The sequence below is a fragment of the Hemibagrus wyckioides genome, linkage group LG25, assembly GCF_019097595.1.
Source record: "Hemibagrus wyckioides isolate EC202008001 linkage group LG25, SWU_Hwy_1.0, whole genome shotgun sequence".
NCBI classification, from domain to species: Eukaryota; Metazoa; Chordata; class Actinopteri; order Siluriformes; family Bagridae; genus Hemibagrus; species Hemibagrus wyckioides.
The window spans coordinates 16473392-16490956 of NC_080734.1; the positions used below are offsets into that span (position 1 = coordinate 16473392).

The 17565-nt window shown below is 39.4% G+C and overlaps 1 protein-coding gene across 3 annotated transcripts in view; it reads right to left on the reverse strand.

The window, feature by feature from the left end:
* Window positions 1-16948, reverse strand: part of dab1a (DAB adaptor protein 1a) — a 394224-nt gene extending 377276 nt beyond the window's left edge. For all 3 annotated transcript variants that reach the window (XM_058379226.1, XM_058379225.1, XM_058379227.1), the window contains exon 1: window positions 16710-16948. The gene's annotated coding sequence lies outside the window, so the exon portion shown is untranslated. The remainder of the gene's footprint in view (window positions 1-16709) is intronic.
* Between the last annotated feature and the right edge of the window lie 617 nt (window positions 16949-17565).

Here is a 17565-nt window from a genome sequence, read left to right on the forward strand (position 1 = left end):
CATCATGTATTTATTAAGATAATGTATAAAGGTGCCATTAATTTTGTAATCTGTCGTTCCATCAAAACCGTGCACGGTAGTTAAACTCACGGATAGCCAGAAAGAAGATGAATAGACTGTTTATTCGCGCCTCCACTGTCTAGGGGCATGTTTTAATTGAGCTGGGTGGTAATTACAGCTAGCCCTGCTTCACTGCCCCTCCCCCCATGTTTCACAGACACATTTGTAGATGCATTTAGAGGTTAGTTTCTTTAATACAGACGAGGCAGCCGGTCACTTCATACACTTCTTGGGTTGCAGCCATGATATTTCTGGACTAGACATGAAGTTCGAAATGTGTAGAGATTGTGTCAGTAAATTCCTTTGAGCAGAAAAATGGCGACAAAGAAGAGCTTCTGAACAGAAACTGGCGAAACCTACACAAGCATGTGCAGACCATGAATCCAAGCTCAGGATCGAACCCAGGACCCTAAACCTGTGAAGACAATGAGCCACCATGTTGAATATTTTTATAAATACTGTGAATTTTGAATGATTGTATAGTTTTATATCTTCACATCAAACTCTTTTCCCAAATGCTTTTCTGTTAAGCCATTCGGCCCAGTGGGGTTTCACAATCAGTGAATGGTTTGCTAAAACTGGGATTACTGTCAAATAAATGGTGAAAAGGAGAGCACTTGGTGTGTCAAAGGCCTCAGAGACAGTCCAGTGCAGATCTATTTGTAGGAGATTATTAACCGAACAGATACAGATTTAATCCTAAAAACACTAGGTGACCAATCCAAAAAATAGTTTGATACCAAAAGAAAAGGTTAAAACACAGAGGTCAGGCAGGTCGACAAATCCAAAGGGTAAGCCAAGATCAAAGATGAGGTGAGGCAAGGCGAGGTGACGTGAGGTGAGGCAAGGAAAACCAGACAAGGCCACAAGAATCGAGGCAAACTATAAGACTTCCTCTCAGCACTGTAGTCCATGTGTATTTTCTAGCTGGAAATGAGCAGAATGGACAAACAAGCCATGAACATTCAGAAGAGGCTGTCCTCTAGTGGTTTGGAGGCAACATGTCAATGAACTGACACTTCCACACTTCTAGAGCTGGTTGTATTTATCATGGTGGCTTCAGTGCTTCTTGAACAGTGTTAGACTCTAATCAGTGAACTATTGATCATGCAGGTTTCTATTATAACTAAAGTATTTTGGAGATAAATCGTCTAGGTGCCTGCTATGGAGCAACCTTTTACTAAAAGGAATCTGAATTTAGTAAAAGTCTCTACCTCAGCTGATGTGCTTATAAGCATGAAATGATGTATTTTACCACAGACATAGATGTAACATCAGCATCTCCCAACCATTTGTCATCCTGATGAGGTCGGACACAAAGCACCGTGAGTGGGTAATGACAGGAAATAGTCTGGGCAAAGGGTGGGGGTGGGGGGTTGTAATCCACCACATGCCATCAGATCTGCCACTTTAGTCCCCAAACCTCCTCCAAATAACCCAGACATAACCATCAGCCCCTTGAGCACGGGACTTCCTGGATCATTGTAATGACAGGCACACTCCTCAAAAGGGCGAGTCCCGTGCGAAAATTTAACAAGTGTGAAATTAGAAAGTTTATCAAACAGTAACAGTAGAAGGGCATCACAGGTCAGCTGTCACATAGTACAGAAAGCATAATTGAAAACATCCAGTCATGTCATAAAAATAATCACCGCCGGTAGCAACACCGGAGAAGGTCTATGTGGTGCAATATTGGAATGAAAAAACACAAGCAACGGGGGGTGGAAAAAAAGGAAAAAAGAGCTCTTTCATTTAAAGCTTGTCTTGTATCATTTGGTCAGGATGCTGTCAGACTGCCCCCCCACCCCCACCCCCCCAACTCTCAGACAAGATCCCCGTTGCATTTCTAATCAGTTTGTTTTGGTTTGAATCCCAGCCTGAGATTACTGTGTCATCTCAAGTACAAGGTCATCAATACAGGAAATGCACAAGTGACACATCCTGCCAGAAGCAATGAGGTAAATAAATAACATTACCTGGACTAAAATACTCACTTAAACCATTAAGGGCCTTTTTAAGAGTCCAGGCCAGAACAGCGTGCACAAATCAATCAGGTATAGCATTATAATAATTTTTATGAAGTCCGTCATCGATGTGGGTTCCATTTGGTTTATTGAATTCCAAATGAGATGCAAATCCATGCAGTCGCATCCGGATTGCCAGCGCGAACATTATCTCACGTCAGCGTTTTACACAAAGAGCGCACACTCATTCAGGAGGCGGTTTCTTCCATACTGATGAACTGACTATTATAGGAGGGGAGGGGAGGGGGGAAAAATAAAGAAGAATAACACATGAGGATTTAAGTATTACAGAAATAAATTGAAAAGAAGGAGCGCAGAACATGATTGACAAAATAGGAACAAAAGAAAATATGGGGCAAGCAAAAATACACTGGAGAGTGGAAAAAAATGCAGGTGAATAGATGAAGATTGGTGATGAGGAAAGGGGGGAGAGAGAGAGAGGGAGAGAGAGAGAGAGACAGAGAGAGAAAATGGGTGTAAAAGAGAATGATGCATAAGAAGAAGGGCTGAATAAGAAAAAAAACAGTAAATGCAGAGGAAAGCTTTAAACTGACAAAGCAGTTCTCTCAGGCTGCAATCAGAGAGAGAGAGAGAGAGAGAGAGAGAGAGAGAGAGAGAGAAGTTAAAGGGCTTTTGCAGTCTGCTTACCCACACTATCAGTTGGGATAATTTCTTTTGTAATTTATTGCACTTCAGGGTGCATCCATGTCCCTGAGCCCTGTGCCAAAAGCACTATCTGTAAAATGAGTTTCCGAGCTTGCTGTACTATCTGTGTGTGTCACCACCAGAGCCTCCGCTACTCCACATACAGTGTGTATGGGCTATGTAAATATTGCAACAGAATATATCTTATAAATGGGAAATATTAACGCCATCAACCAAGTGCCTCTGATTCAGCCTTGTCTTAATACTTAAATAACCAAGAATGCAGGAAGTAAGGTACTAAGGGTACTGATGAGAAGAGTTCCAGTTTGTTGGCAAGGTGACAAGCTGTGGGGTTTGTTTCGTGGAACACACACACAAAAAAAAAAAAAAATACGATGAAAAACGACTCTGTATTGCTTCTATAACATAATCAATAACAGGAAATACCTGCTGTGTAGGGAAACGTATTGACTTTTATAAACACTCAAGACTCTTGCCATAAATGTTAAATAAATGTCTCCTAACAAAATACTCCATCATATCAACGATTAAATGCTTTTCTTGAGTAAACATGTTTTTAATCCATTTATTATTAGGCTTAGAAATAGTGACTGAGCTGTTAGTGTAGGGCAAAAATGTACCGAAGCAAGCAAATTAATATAAATCCATCATTTGCGTTATAATCATGAGGACCTTCTGATTCGGGAACTCAAAATATGGTGTTGTTAAGCATTAAGATCAACAAAAAAAACATTAATAACATGAAGAGTTATTTGCATCCCTGTAGATGACTAGATAACTAATTGTCCCAGAAATCCTTCCACAGCTCTATAGGTTTAAAGGGACAATTTTTGGTTTATAATAAAGATCAGAAAATCTCCCACTGACTCCCTTACACATAATATGCTGCCAATTAAAGAACCCATAAAGATGTTAATTATGTATAAAACCAACACCAGAAAAACTCATGATCTGTCCATTTTCATTATTTCATATAGAAAACTACTTAAACTCTAACTGTACTGTTTAACTAGTAACTGTTATCTTGGGTAATTAGCCGCTATCACAAAAGATGGGCTGAGACAGATGCAACTGCAGGAAAGGCAGTTTTAATAAAATGATGGCAAAAGGTTTCCATCAACAGGCAGAACCAACATCAACATAACAGACACAGGTCAGGACAGGTCAACAAACAGCATGGACTACAGTGAGCTAGAGCAAGATGAGAAAAACAGAAAGACCATCAGTAAACAAAGGCTTGGAATAGACTGGTAGAATCACACAGAGTGTATACTTTGGCGAGTGTGAAAGTCACTTTTAACCCCTTTCTGTTTGAAAACTTCCAGTCTTTCCAGTCATTTCATCTTAACCTGTTTTGCATCTTTCTCCATCTATTTCTCTAATCCCACTGTAGTACTAGTACATGCTCTGGCGGGGGATCGGGCCCCAGGCTTGGCTTCTAGACACAAAATTTAAACAGTAAATTTTATTCATTTAGCGGATGCTATTATCAATTAACATTTCAAACTAGAGTTCTGTAAGATTATTTATATATATATATATATATATACCTAACCTTAACTGTGCTGTGAGTCTTATGAATTCATGTGTGAATAACGACCACCTTAAGTACATCTTATATATATATATATATAAGATGTACTTAAGGTGGTCGTTATTCACACATGAATTCATAAGACTCACAGCACAGTTAAGGTTAGATCGTCATTAGTTCCTGATTAGTACATGCCTTAACTCATCATTAGTTCATGTTTAAGTATTAGATGCAGGATTACTCATGTACTGTTATTGCAAAGTGGGCAGCATGGTGGCTTAGTGGTTAGCGCTGTTGCCTCACAAGAAGGTCCTGGCTTCAAATCCCAGGTTCGAACCTGCAGGGGACTTTCTGTGTGGAGTTTGCATGTTCCCTTCGTGCCTGCGTGGGTTTACTCTGGGTACTTTGGTCTCCTCCCACAGTCCTAAAACATGTACATTAGCTTGATTGGCAATTCTAAGCTGCCTGTGAGAGTATGTGGTTGTCTGTCTATATGTGGTCCAATGTGTGCTGGGATAGGCTCCAGCAGATCCCTGTGACCCTAATTAGGAATAAAGTGTGTATAGAAAATGGATGGATGTTATTGTAAAGTGTTACAGTAGGAAATGGAGTTGAGACTGAATTGGTGACTTTATGAAGTTTTGCTAAATCTGATAAGTTGTTAATAAAGTGAGAAAGTGAAGTAGAAGTCAGAGGTTGCACCTGAAATTAGGAGATTGTGATCGTTGGTAGGGAGGAGTAATGTGCTAAGCACACGTACAGGTGGCTCTCTAGTGACTCTCTAGGTTTTATATCTTCAGTTATTTCTAAGGTTTAAAAAGCCACTTTGAATTAAACATGTATATGTAAATACAGTATCCTTAATAAAGTGATTGCGGATCCTCACGATGACAAACATTAAAGGGAAACTTTTTTCTTTTGTTGCTAAAACTACATTCAAACTGATCTCAAATATTTCTTCACTTTCTATTAAATTCTTTCATTCTCACCAGCCTGCTCCTCTCTGACACAGTCGAGAGATAAATGGGGTGCAAGGGTAATATTTGTGTTCAAAGCCCATTTGTCTCCAAAAGCCCATACCCCCACCCCTCAACCCTCCATTCTTGCCCTCAAATCCACCTCCCCACCTTTATGATGTCTCTCTCTTTTTCCCCAAGGACCATGTGATCCAGAAAAAGCCATGCTATTTTTAGCTCTACGCCCGTTACCATGACAATGAAGTGCCTTGTTGGACTCCCCAGTGTTTCTGTTGTCAGTTCCAGGTGAAGAACTCCGAAACATTGTGTGTGTGTGTGTGTATTAGTCTATCCCTGGACACACAGCTGTCACCTGGTACTTCATAAGATGCTCCCATAGCAGCTCATCCACCCCAACCACCTCCACATGAGCTAGTATCTTTTTGCAGTCTGAACACACGGAAGGCCTCTGATAACCTTCTCAATTCCCATAACTACAGATCAGCTCTCACTGAATATGTGATCTTCCATTGTCCTTCAGGGACAGTTGTACTTGTTCCTCTCGGGCACATGTATAATGGTCAATTTTATGCTTCTATCTGATTTTCCTCAGTCTTTTAGCCAATCACTACACGTCCACAGTAGTACCACAGAGGAAGTGGAATCCCATAGGAAGTAGGAGCACTGACGGTTGTTGTTATTATTATTATTGTCCTTTGGCTGCTCCCTGCTTTGTGATACAGCATGTTTAGTTTTGGCACAGGCTTGGGACTGGCACTGAGAGTTAACCCCTCAGTGGCTGGTTTGGTTCCTTGCCCGGGAATCGAACCTGGGCCACAGAGTAGTGAGAGCATGGGATCCTGCCACTGGACCACCAGAGACCTGAGTAAGGCTACTGATGGTGACTCAGAAAAATGAAATATTTTTTGTGTTCCACAAAATGGCTCAAAAATACATTTCACAGGAACACAAACACTTGTTTTTTTATGGTATATTGAACCATCCATCCACTTTCTGTACCTGGAGTATATCCAAGGGAACTCGGCACAAAGCCAGGGAACACCCTGGATGCTGTCGCAGATCACAATCTCTCTCTCTCTCTCTATCTCTCACACACACACTGATTCATACACTACAAACAATTTAGACATGGCACTCAGCATCTCTCACATGTATTTGGACTGGAGGAGGAAATCAGAGTACCCCACTTAAGCATAGGGACAACATGTAAACTCGGCACACACAAGGTGGAGGTACCAATCAAACCCACAACTCTGCAGGTGTTAGGCAATTGTACTGACCACTAAGCTATCATGCTCCCCGTAGTTCATTCCTAGTGCCTTGTGGTATGTATATAAACCAGCTGCCTGCATCACCTGGTCAACATCAGCCAATAAAGTCAACTGTCATGTTAATCTGACCAATCACAGTCAGGATAATGTTGGCAAATTCAAACACACTTCTTGTGATGAATGAGGGAACAAGGAAAGGTTACACACAAACTTATTGCCTAAGCAATGTTAGATTTGGCTTCCTCTCTCCTAATAGCCAAAATCCTGGCTTAGAGATGATGACAATTTGAATCTCAATGTTTTTACTGATGATTGAACCGAAAGGTACACTACAATAGCATGTTCTATGCTAACATTCAAGCAGTTTAGCCTGTTTTTGCTTTCTTCTGGATTCTAAACCAGAGGTTTGAAAAGGGTTCATTAGGTTTGTGGCTATTTATTTTGCTTACACTAGAAAAATAACTATGAACAATACATTCCAAACCAGTTCAGATCCCCAGGTTTTAATGCACTGGGAACTGGACAGAAAGGTCAAAGTGGGTTTATGTGTCAAATTCTGTATTTCACATTCCTTCCTGTAGACAGCAGAATTCTTACGGATTAGAAAACCCTTTTCATTCATAGTCTTTCTCTTTTCATGTAACTGCTCTTGATGGAACTACCTCTGATAATTATATAATTACTTCAGTAGATCACACTGTCTGTTGATAAGTTGATACACTTATACACAGACACAGTGTACTCTAACTCATGTACTTCCATCAACGTATATGAAATACATTGCCATATGAACATGTAAACACAGTATAAACATGCATATTGCATGTAAGAATGGAACATTTGTTGGACAGTTCAGAAAGATAGCGAGCTCAAGACGCCTTTTCTGCAAGTTCTGCAAAAGCCACAAGGTCTCATGATCTACAAAAACCAGAATAAAAAGCAAAGGAGAGAGCAGTGGCAAAGGAGAGAGCAATGCATCACACAGGACCAATTCCTGGTGAGAAGAAGGCAGAAGGGCCATGGCCCAGATTCACCCCACAGTGCTCAGAAACTCCAAGTACCAAAAGCACCAGAAGCTTTTTTCATGCAAAATATGGCAACGTTGGCAGGTCAAGTGGCTTCCAGCCAGCGGGCAGGCTTACTGGCACCAATTCGAGGAAGATCAGAATCACAGAAGCAAAAAATAAGGTTGGCACTGGAAGTCGACTGCTTAGAGAATCAACAAAAGCCCCTACATAATGCCATAGATCAGCCGAAACAAACACTTGTAGAGCTTCAGACACTGAAACGCTGGTACAAAAGATCAAGTAAGTAGAGAATCCACCACTGGTTAAATTCCTTCACAAGGAGGTCATGACTCTTCACAAGCTGAGTGGCACAGATGAAGGGGCAGGGAGTGACCCAGGGAGCACTGAGTCTGCATACAATCCTGTTGAATTCAAAAAAACACCGCTGAATTTCTCGGGTACGAATGCAGTTACTTTAAAAACAAAAAAATCAACCACTTCCTCCATAACGCCTTGAGCATCAAACTGCATCAACCTATAGAAGAACATCACCGACTTTACAATCTCACTGAACACCAATATAAACATGAAAACATGAATATAAACATGAAAATCTGAAACGTCAGACAGTTGCATAGGTGTTTTTACCTTTTTGATATTAAGCCCTGCCCCCTTCCCATATCATGAATGACTTCACGGATGTCTTATTTCGACTAGATTTCCTGGCTTGAAAGAAATTTCAGCACCAAGATCAGCTTTCCATCCATCTTTTGAATTTGTGTAATCATCATATGTTGCAGCTTACTACGTGTGATGCTATTATGTCACTTTAACGTGTTAAATTAGCATTTTAGGAAATATGTGCATTGAAATTTAACACACTAATTGTTTTCTTAGTTGACTCACTATATTATTATCTATGAGTATTTAGAATTTCCTTAAAAGAGCAGACCCATGGCCACAAGTGTAAGTACTCTTCCTCTGTTTTATAACCAATACAACCATCCCACTCTATCCACCACTACACTTCTGCAGTAGCTGGAAGCAATGGATTGTTTAGTTTTCACCTTTAGCTGGAGTGCATGCCTCTTTTAAAGAGAGTAATAAAAAAAAATACACCAATGAAATTTCACTGAGATTGCTGCGCATGTGGAAATTATGCAGACAAAAGCAAATTAGCCGGAGTGATGGGACATGTAGCGAGTGACAACGCCAGCCAGCCTTTTCCAATTTCACACACTGCACACACACCATCTCAAGCTATTTCAACTGTCATCACTACGCGCTCAGCAGACACACAGACACACACACACACACATATCAATCTGGTTTAAAGTAGCTTGCATAGGCATTTTTTCTTTCTGGTTACCTACGGTTCTCTTCTAACCATACCAATCATGCCATTTCTGAGGACATTTATCCAAATAGTCTAAGCTTTCCCCCAGATGAATGGTGAAAATCAATATTTGTGCAATGACACATGGTGCTGAAGTACACATTGGCACAACAAGGTGAGGTGATCTACATCACTCAGAGAGAGAGAGAGAAAGAGAGAGAGACAGAGAGAACAGGGGTGAACAGTGTGTCATAGGCTTTAACTGAAGGACAAGCCAGGGAGGGAATTCTCTCCTTCTCTCTCTCTCTCTCTCTCTCTTTTACCCTCTCTCTCCCTCCCTGTAGCTGATAAACTGGAAAAGCACAGAGGGGATGACTTCAATCAGGTAATTAAACACAAAGAGGGAAACAGTGCCAGGGGCTCCAGGTCCCATGGAGATGACTGAGTGGCCAAATTGAGACCAGGAAAATGAAGTGGATCCTGAGAATGCAATGAATGAGCAGTTCACATGTCCCTGGATCCATGCTGTGGTCCCTGGAGAGTGAGTGTAGTGAGAATTGCAGTGAATTAGATAAGAGCGAGAAACAGGAGTGATTGCTTTAGCACTGTGGCTGGTCCTGATTGGGTATCCTTTACTCACAAACACTGCTATCGGTGTACCCTATTATGCTTCTGTATAGTATACACATAATCTGTAATTTGTGCACATGCACTTGCTATCAATTACACAACCATCTGCTCTCTACAGCGCTTTCTTTCATCCATTTCAACACTCTTTCTCTTATTCCATATGAAACACATCCATGAATGACACTCCGATTCGCACGTATGACCTTCATTATTGTACAGACCATAATTAAATAGCAAGTCAGCTTTTTAACCTTCTCATATATAAAAGATAATCGTCTGCTGTTGAACTTCATTTATTCATTCATATTCATTAATCCATGTATGCTGGTCATGGTGAGGTCATGGTGCCTACAGAGCATCTTCTGTAACACTGGGTACAATTTAGGAAAACACAATGCCACACAATTAGGCGATTCACCAAGTGGACTTTGAAAAGAAAAGAAAAGAAAAGAAAAGAAAGCTCAGGATTCAAAATCCAAAAGCAGACAATGGAGCTGTGTTGCCCTAAGTCCATGGTGTCACCTTTTTGAAGGACAGTAATAATGACAATGCTTGTTTATTATACCAGAGCACAGCTGATTTCATTTATTTCAGCAGTGAATCAGATTTCAGAAAACCTTTAACCTTGTTATCCAAGGCATCTGCAGTTGGATCATGTTTCTATTTGAAAAAAATATGGAACAGCAGTATTAACATAGTGCATTTTGCTTTTTATTGTAAGTATTGAAAGCATAAAGAGTTAAAGATTACCTTTAATCAGTACTTCCTACTCCACAGACTGAGTCTCTGTATCTCTCTCCCTCACACACACACACACCAATTAATTGTCAAGGATATATACCCATACTGTATATACACACTCTAGATGATCCTATTACAGGAGGCAGAATGGAAATACAGTGACTTTGATGCCATTGACCATATTAAAATTCTCAGTGATTTGAACTGCAGATGCATCAGTAGGTCATCCTTTAAGAGTGGTACAAATATTGTGGTGCATATTCACTCAACATTACTGCATTGCTGGCTTGTAGTTTGCAAGAAAAGACATAATAAATAAATCTCAGCATGAATTTCAGTATGTACAGCATGATCTTTTTCACAGTACAAGCTGGGAAAGATCTCAATATACAAGATCAGTACTGTAGGTAGTCACTGCACAGTCTGAGTTGAATATTTTGGTGATGTATATGTGCGTGTATTTGCCTCTGCTGTGTACCCTTAAACATCCCCTAACATATATTTACATGTATTGAGCTTATTCATGAATAATATGCTTCAGGATGGTTGAGCTCTCTGATACGCACATGCATCATCGCTTAAGAGTCACAGAATCTTCCACTCTGCATACTCATCTGTTTGCTCTAGGAACACTCATCTGTGCAACGACTACCACTGTAGACACATTATAGTACTGAGAGATATCTTACATACAGTGGAAGCTCGGCATTCGAAATGTTCCACCTTACGTATTTTTGCCTTAAGAACTGAAATTTTGCAAGAAATTTGCATCAGCATTTTAACGAACCGAACCGAACTTTCGAACCGAGTTTACGAGTTTTAGGATATTTATTTTATTTTACAGTCAGCCAAAGCTGTTTGGAAAGAGTCAAGCCATGAGTTTAACGATGCGTTCAAAAGCTAGGTGATTTTTTGGGACAGATTGGTGGCGTGGGTGGTCTGTTCTATTTCTATTTTTTTTCTATTTTTGGTGGCACAACTTCCTGTGAGGAGCCTTGACATGGAATGCTTGATTTGGGTCAGTTCTTTGTAAGCAGCCATACAGTTTACATACGCTTCGTACTGGTAATATTTTTGGGTGCCTGGAACGGATTATCAGCATTTACATTATTTCTTATGGGAAAATTCGTTTCTCAGTACAAATCTTCGCCCATTTTACGAATTAAATACGTACGCAGAGGTTCCACTGTACTTGAATCTACTTAGCTCTGTTCCAGCTCTTACTCTGATCTTCTGAAATGATCCTGCTGCCCAATGAGATTTTTTTTGGTCTTTCATTGCGAACTACATCTAACAGTGAAGTTGTGCTGACTGAATATGTGCGATCACATTCCGATCTCTCTTAAAGGAACCTTAAAATGGTTGTTAGCACCAAAATAAAGCCAATGATTCATGTCCATTCTGTCTCCACTAACGGGATCATTACAACCATCACCCAAAAGGTCAACTCCTGTAATGTGAACACACAAATTACTGACACAAATCATTCCATATCCTTGTATCTAAAACACACACAAATACACACACACACACACGACAACCATACTCCATTTAAGGCCGTGTCAAGAGTTAACACAATTACACATGGGCTAATGGAATCTGGGCCTGCCTGAGACAAATGAGACTTCATTATTGCAAGCCTTGAGAGACTGTCGGAGCAGATCACTGATGAAGAAATGTGGCTTTCCTCTTTCTCCATCACGCTCTCATTCCTATCTGTCGTGCATCGCAGTCTGGCCTTGGGATAGAAGCAGAAACAGAAAGAGTAAAATCGAAATATAGACTGCAAGAAAATGAGAGGGAGTGAAAAGTTCTTAAATATATATCCAGTATAAAATTACAATAAACCAAATATAAGATTATTAAATCTATTTCTAGACATTTCTTTACTCGTCAAGCTTCTTCTATTGGCAGATAGTTTTGTAATGTTAAGCCTTTTTAAGATAGATATATTGATAGACAGACAGACAGACAGACCGACCCAGTATTTAACAGTATAAAATTTAAGATGTTTAAAACTATTTCTAGACATTTATTACTAATAACAAGCTTAGAATAGAAGGATAGACAGATTGAGCCATAGACAGATAGATGGACAGATGTAGCCATAGATAGATAGATAGACAGATTGAGCCATAGATAAACAGATAGACAGATTGAGCCATAGATAGATAGATAGATAGATAGATAGATAGATAGATAGATAGACAGACAGACAGACAGACAGACAGACAGACAGACAGATAGATAGATAGATAGATAGATAGATAGATAGATAGATAGATAGATAGATAGATAGATAGATAGATAGATAGATAGATAGATAGATAGATAGACAGATTGAGCCATAGATTGATAGATGGACAGATTGAGCCATAGATAGATAGATAGACAGATTGAGCCATAGATAAACAGATAGACAGATTGAGCCATAGATAGATAGATAGATAGACAGACAGACAGACAGACAGACAGACAGACAGACAGATAGATAGATAGATAGATAGATAGATAGATAGATAGATAGATAGACAGACAGACAGACAGACAGACAGACAGATAGAAAGATAGATAGATAGATAGATAGATAGACAGACAGACAGACAGACAGACAGACAGACAGACAGACAGACAGACAGACAGACAGATAGATAGATAGATAGATAGATAGATAGATAGATAGATAGATAGATAGATAGATAGAAAGATAGACAGATATTTCTAGAAGAAGCAAGAAGCCACCTTATCCAATTCAAAGTTTATAATGGGTAAAAGTATCTAAAAACAAGCTGAATAATCTTTTTCATATTTAGAATCTCATCATAATAAATATTTGATAACTCTGCACATATTCCAGGTATTCTCATGAAAATATCATCTTTTGCCATGCTGACTGTCTTCTAGTATTATTCCCTAAAGAAATCTTTCAGGACTCTGCTTAAAACAGTCTCATTATAGTGAAGTGGAAAAAGAAAGCGTTTGCTCTCCTCAAGCAGGGATAACTCACTTAACACAGTGCAGGATGCAGGTTTTAGAGCTTGAAGAATTGAATACATAGAAAAGTTGGACACTCTCCATGCTGCTGATGGAAAGAGATTTGTAAAAAAAAAAAAAAAAAAAAAAGCTGAAAATAGCAAGACAAGATTCAGAGCTGGTTTGTTGGCACTAAAGTGACGATTTGGTTTCTTGAGCTCTTCCGTCTTCGTTTCTCTTTTTTTTATTTTAAGACTTCAACCTGACAACTTTAAGGCAATAGCGCTATAGAGTATGAAGATAAAACCCAGACAGAAATGCAAGGGGGGGAAAAATAAATAAATAAAAACACACACTTGTTCCACCTACATCAGGAGTGAAATTAAAAGCTACTAGAATGTCTCCCAATAATCGATGGTGCCAAGAGTGTGGGCTAGAAATAACAACCTGTCAGTTACTGCGGCAAGCAATGTAAAGTAGGAATATTTCTATCATTTATCACTCTCTATAAACAAACCTAAAGCAACTGTCTCGTTCTTTAAGTCTGAAAACTATCAGAAGCTTTCCAGCGACTCTCACACTCATCCCTATAACCATAATAATCATGATTATAATCTGAAGACTGGAATAAGAGTGACAGAAAAATTGATTATGACAGGTGAGTCAGTGTGTTGCTATGGTGAAGTCCAGATACCTTCATGATGTGGACAGTATCTGTATGCTGACCACGATTAGAAAGCATCAGCAAATAAAGCCAAAATATAGTGTAGTTATAAAAGAAATAAACACAATCCAGTGTGAATATAGTGTGTGTGTGTGTTCATATTCATTACATGAACAACCTACAGTGCATCAGTGCAAACAGGGGCGGACTTAACCAATTAAAAAATAAGCAGCCGCTTAGGGCCCTGGGGAATTAGGGGGCCCCGACCAATACTAAGAAGCCTGTATAAATCATATAGTACTTATTACTTTTCTATCATATATTGTATGGTCTGTCTATAACCATTAAGATTTTAATGTTATTATTACATCTTTTCAAATGCGGGCCCCCCTATGATTCATGAATAGTGGAACGATCCTATCGTATTGCACATGCACGAGATTCCCATACCTGGAATTGCTTAGGGCCCCCAAACCACTAAGTCCGCCCCTGAGTGCAAAAACACAGCTGATGGCGACAGAAACTAATTTTTGCATCAAGGAAAGATGTTATATATAATAAAGCCAGACACGTCAACATTTAATAAAACAAGCGAGGAAGTCACACACACACACACACACACACACACATAGAGAGGCACAACATCTCTACAGTACAAACGTCTGTCCGTCTTTCTGTCTTGCGTGTCAGACAGACAGGAAGAATCTGACGTTCGCTCATATTAACACGTACATATCCTGAAGCATCAAGTGATAATTCTCCTGTCACATTGATTGATGTTCCATGCCAAAAATCACTACATCGGTCTCACACACAGATTATAGCTTCCAGTCAGACATGCAGCATCTATACACACATGCATCAACCTCCATCTTTCAGATGTAACACATACATTTACTCCATTCTCACAAACGCACGTGTCCTGCGGCTTTGTTCATCAATAGGTCTGCAAAAGATTTAGAAAGATTTATATGAATGACCGAAGCCTAATAAATATCAGTTGTGTGTATCCAAGATCAATACTGCTTATTTAAAAGGTAACTTAAACAGAGACTGGTACAGAGATATTGTTTCAAATGGGGCCCAAAATCCAAAAACTATGGTGTGTACCTCAAATCATGTGCTTTGTACAGTCACCGATACAGAAACCGCATGTTGTGTAAACAGTAGTTGCAACGTTTGAGGGAAAAATTCTGTTAAACGGTGATGGGAAATATGTGAAATAGAACGAAGAGAGAAAACGTCTGTGAAAGAAAGTCTATTCAGGACAAAATGGGCAGGAATCAGAAATAACTGAGTATTTGTAATGAATTGACTGAAAACTTAGCAGAAGTTGGATCTTATACAAGCATTTGGTCAATCATACAACAAATACAAAGAAGGAAAAATAGATTTCAAAGCTGTGAAAGAGGTGAATACTTGCTCGGATGCTGAACTGTAGACCGGTCTACCCAAAATTTTACACCCAAATTCTCAAAGATCGGCCAAATGTCAAACTTATTTTCTCACTGATATAAAAGCATGAGAGAGTTGTGCTTAGTATGCATCCAATCATGTTTGTTGACACAGAAATCCAGATCCAGATTACATCATCAGATTATGAAGAGCTGGGATTGATCGTGTAAACCCCGGGTAAAGCCTGAGTAGTGTAAAAAACGTCAAACAACATATCCCAGGATTCTGTTTACACAGAGTTAACAAATCAGCCTGGGGAACTATTTCAAGTGTGAAGTGATGTTTAATATTCCTTGTCATTTTTAATGTATTAAACATAATTTTGAACACAACAAGCTACAAAGAATTTCACGGAATTGACTCCACTGAGATTAATATAAGTGAATAAGTAAAAAATTTAACTGCGAAAAGAAAGCAAGCTGCTGATGTTGGGAAAACGCATGATGACATGAAAGTCATATTTCACAGGTGTTTAATTCAATTCAGTTTATTTGTATAACAATGGATATTGTCTCAAAGCGGCTTTACAGAAGTATAGAAACATAGAAAAAAGTTTAAAGTTACTATTTATCCCTATACTACTTATATATCCTTAATGCACATCAGTTCAGGGGATAAATTTGGGCCCGAAGGAAATCATGGTATCTCATACAGCAGGCACAACCCTACTCAATGACAGTTGGGAAATTCCTGCTATGTTGTCTGTCTGCAGCCAAAAACACGGTGTTGAAAAGCATGTGACCTTGCACAGCTGTTGCATTTGCGTCTAGTTTCCTTCACCAACCTGACTGAGACTCAAAACTTTTCAGAAATGGGTACTGATCTGCTGATAAAGCGCTTAGAGGTCATAGGTAAGAAATCAGTTGAAATAAAATAAAATACAGATAAATTATTTGCAATGCATTCAGACTCGAGCATTTCCACGAACATGTAGAACGATAATTATTTAATAGATCTTATATAACATTTCAGTTATTACCAAGCTCCATGACTGCTACAAATCAAGCGAGTCAACACATTTTACTTGCAGCTTTAATTTCCACCTACACGCTTACAGCTGTGCATGAAGACACAGGCATTTGTTTTGAAGAGTTCACACAATTTATGCACATATTTATGTCTGCACACCAGTGATAAATGAGGTCCCCCTTCATTTGTTACTCTGTAAATGGACACAGATGCCCTGATGAACACAGGATAGCTTTCGAAAGGTAAAAATCTTCCAAATCACTTCCACCAATCCAGTCATGGATCAATTCTTAAGATTTTCTCAGTACAACCTTGGCTACGGTTACACATACTGTAAACACGTCGTAACATCGGGTCTATCAGAAACTTGATTATTTGAAGCAGCAGTGGAACAGCCCCTACCTATTTCAGTCTGCCGGACACCCAGTCTTCCTCTCGCACAATCCTTTTCCCTTTGCATACACCTGATGTATTTTCCAAGTCCTTTTTTGCTTACTACAGATTGTTGTTCATAAGGAAACCCCAAAATGACAAAAGAGGTGTTTACGTCCTTTGGTCTGTGGCTCTTTGGATACAGGTATCCCAGCAGCAGAAAGCAATCCTCTCTCCGGTCTTCAATGTGAGCAGCTTGGCTGACTCAACAGCACAGCGAGGGTGACTACAGGACTACAGAGAAACAGCAGAGTCAAGCTTAAACACACACACACACTCACACACACACTCCATAGTCATCACTAACTTATTCCTTTCTTTGCAGCATCTCTCTCTCTCTCTCTCTCTCTCATTTTACTTCAAATTATCTTCTGTCCATCACCGTTTTCAGAGTTTTATAGAACACATAAGAACGAGAACAGGAAGGTCTGAGCAGATGCCCAGATGCAGAGCCAGAGCAGATTGTCTCTCTTCATCTTCTGAGCACATAAGCAATGTGTTATAATGGGAAAAAGCACAGTGGGAGAATATGGATTTTTCTCTGCTTAGTGTTTCTAACCCAGCTGACTGCGGCATATGCCCTGACTCGATGTTTACGCTAAACAGAACCCGAGTCGTTCACCGATTCTATGACTTGCTTATGCAATCTGATCCACGTTTGATTCAGTGAATATTTATCTCACACAGCTCTACTGTAGACGCCCTCTTCCTGTCAGAGATGAGCTTTAATTTTTTAGAATTATGCATGACACCTATAGAGGAATTATTTTATAGTCGATGTGTGTCAATAAAGATTATATCCATCACCTCAAGGTCTAGTAATGGT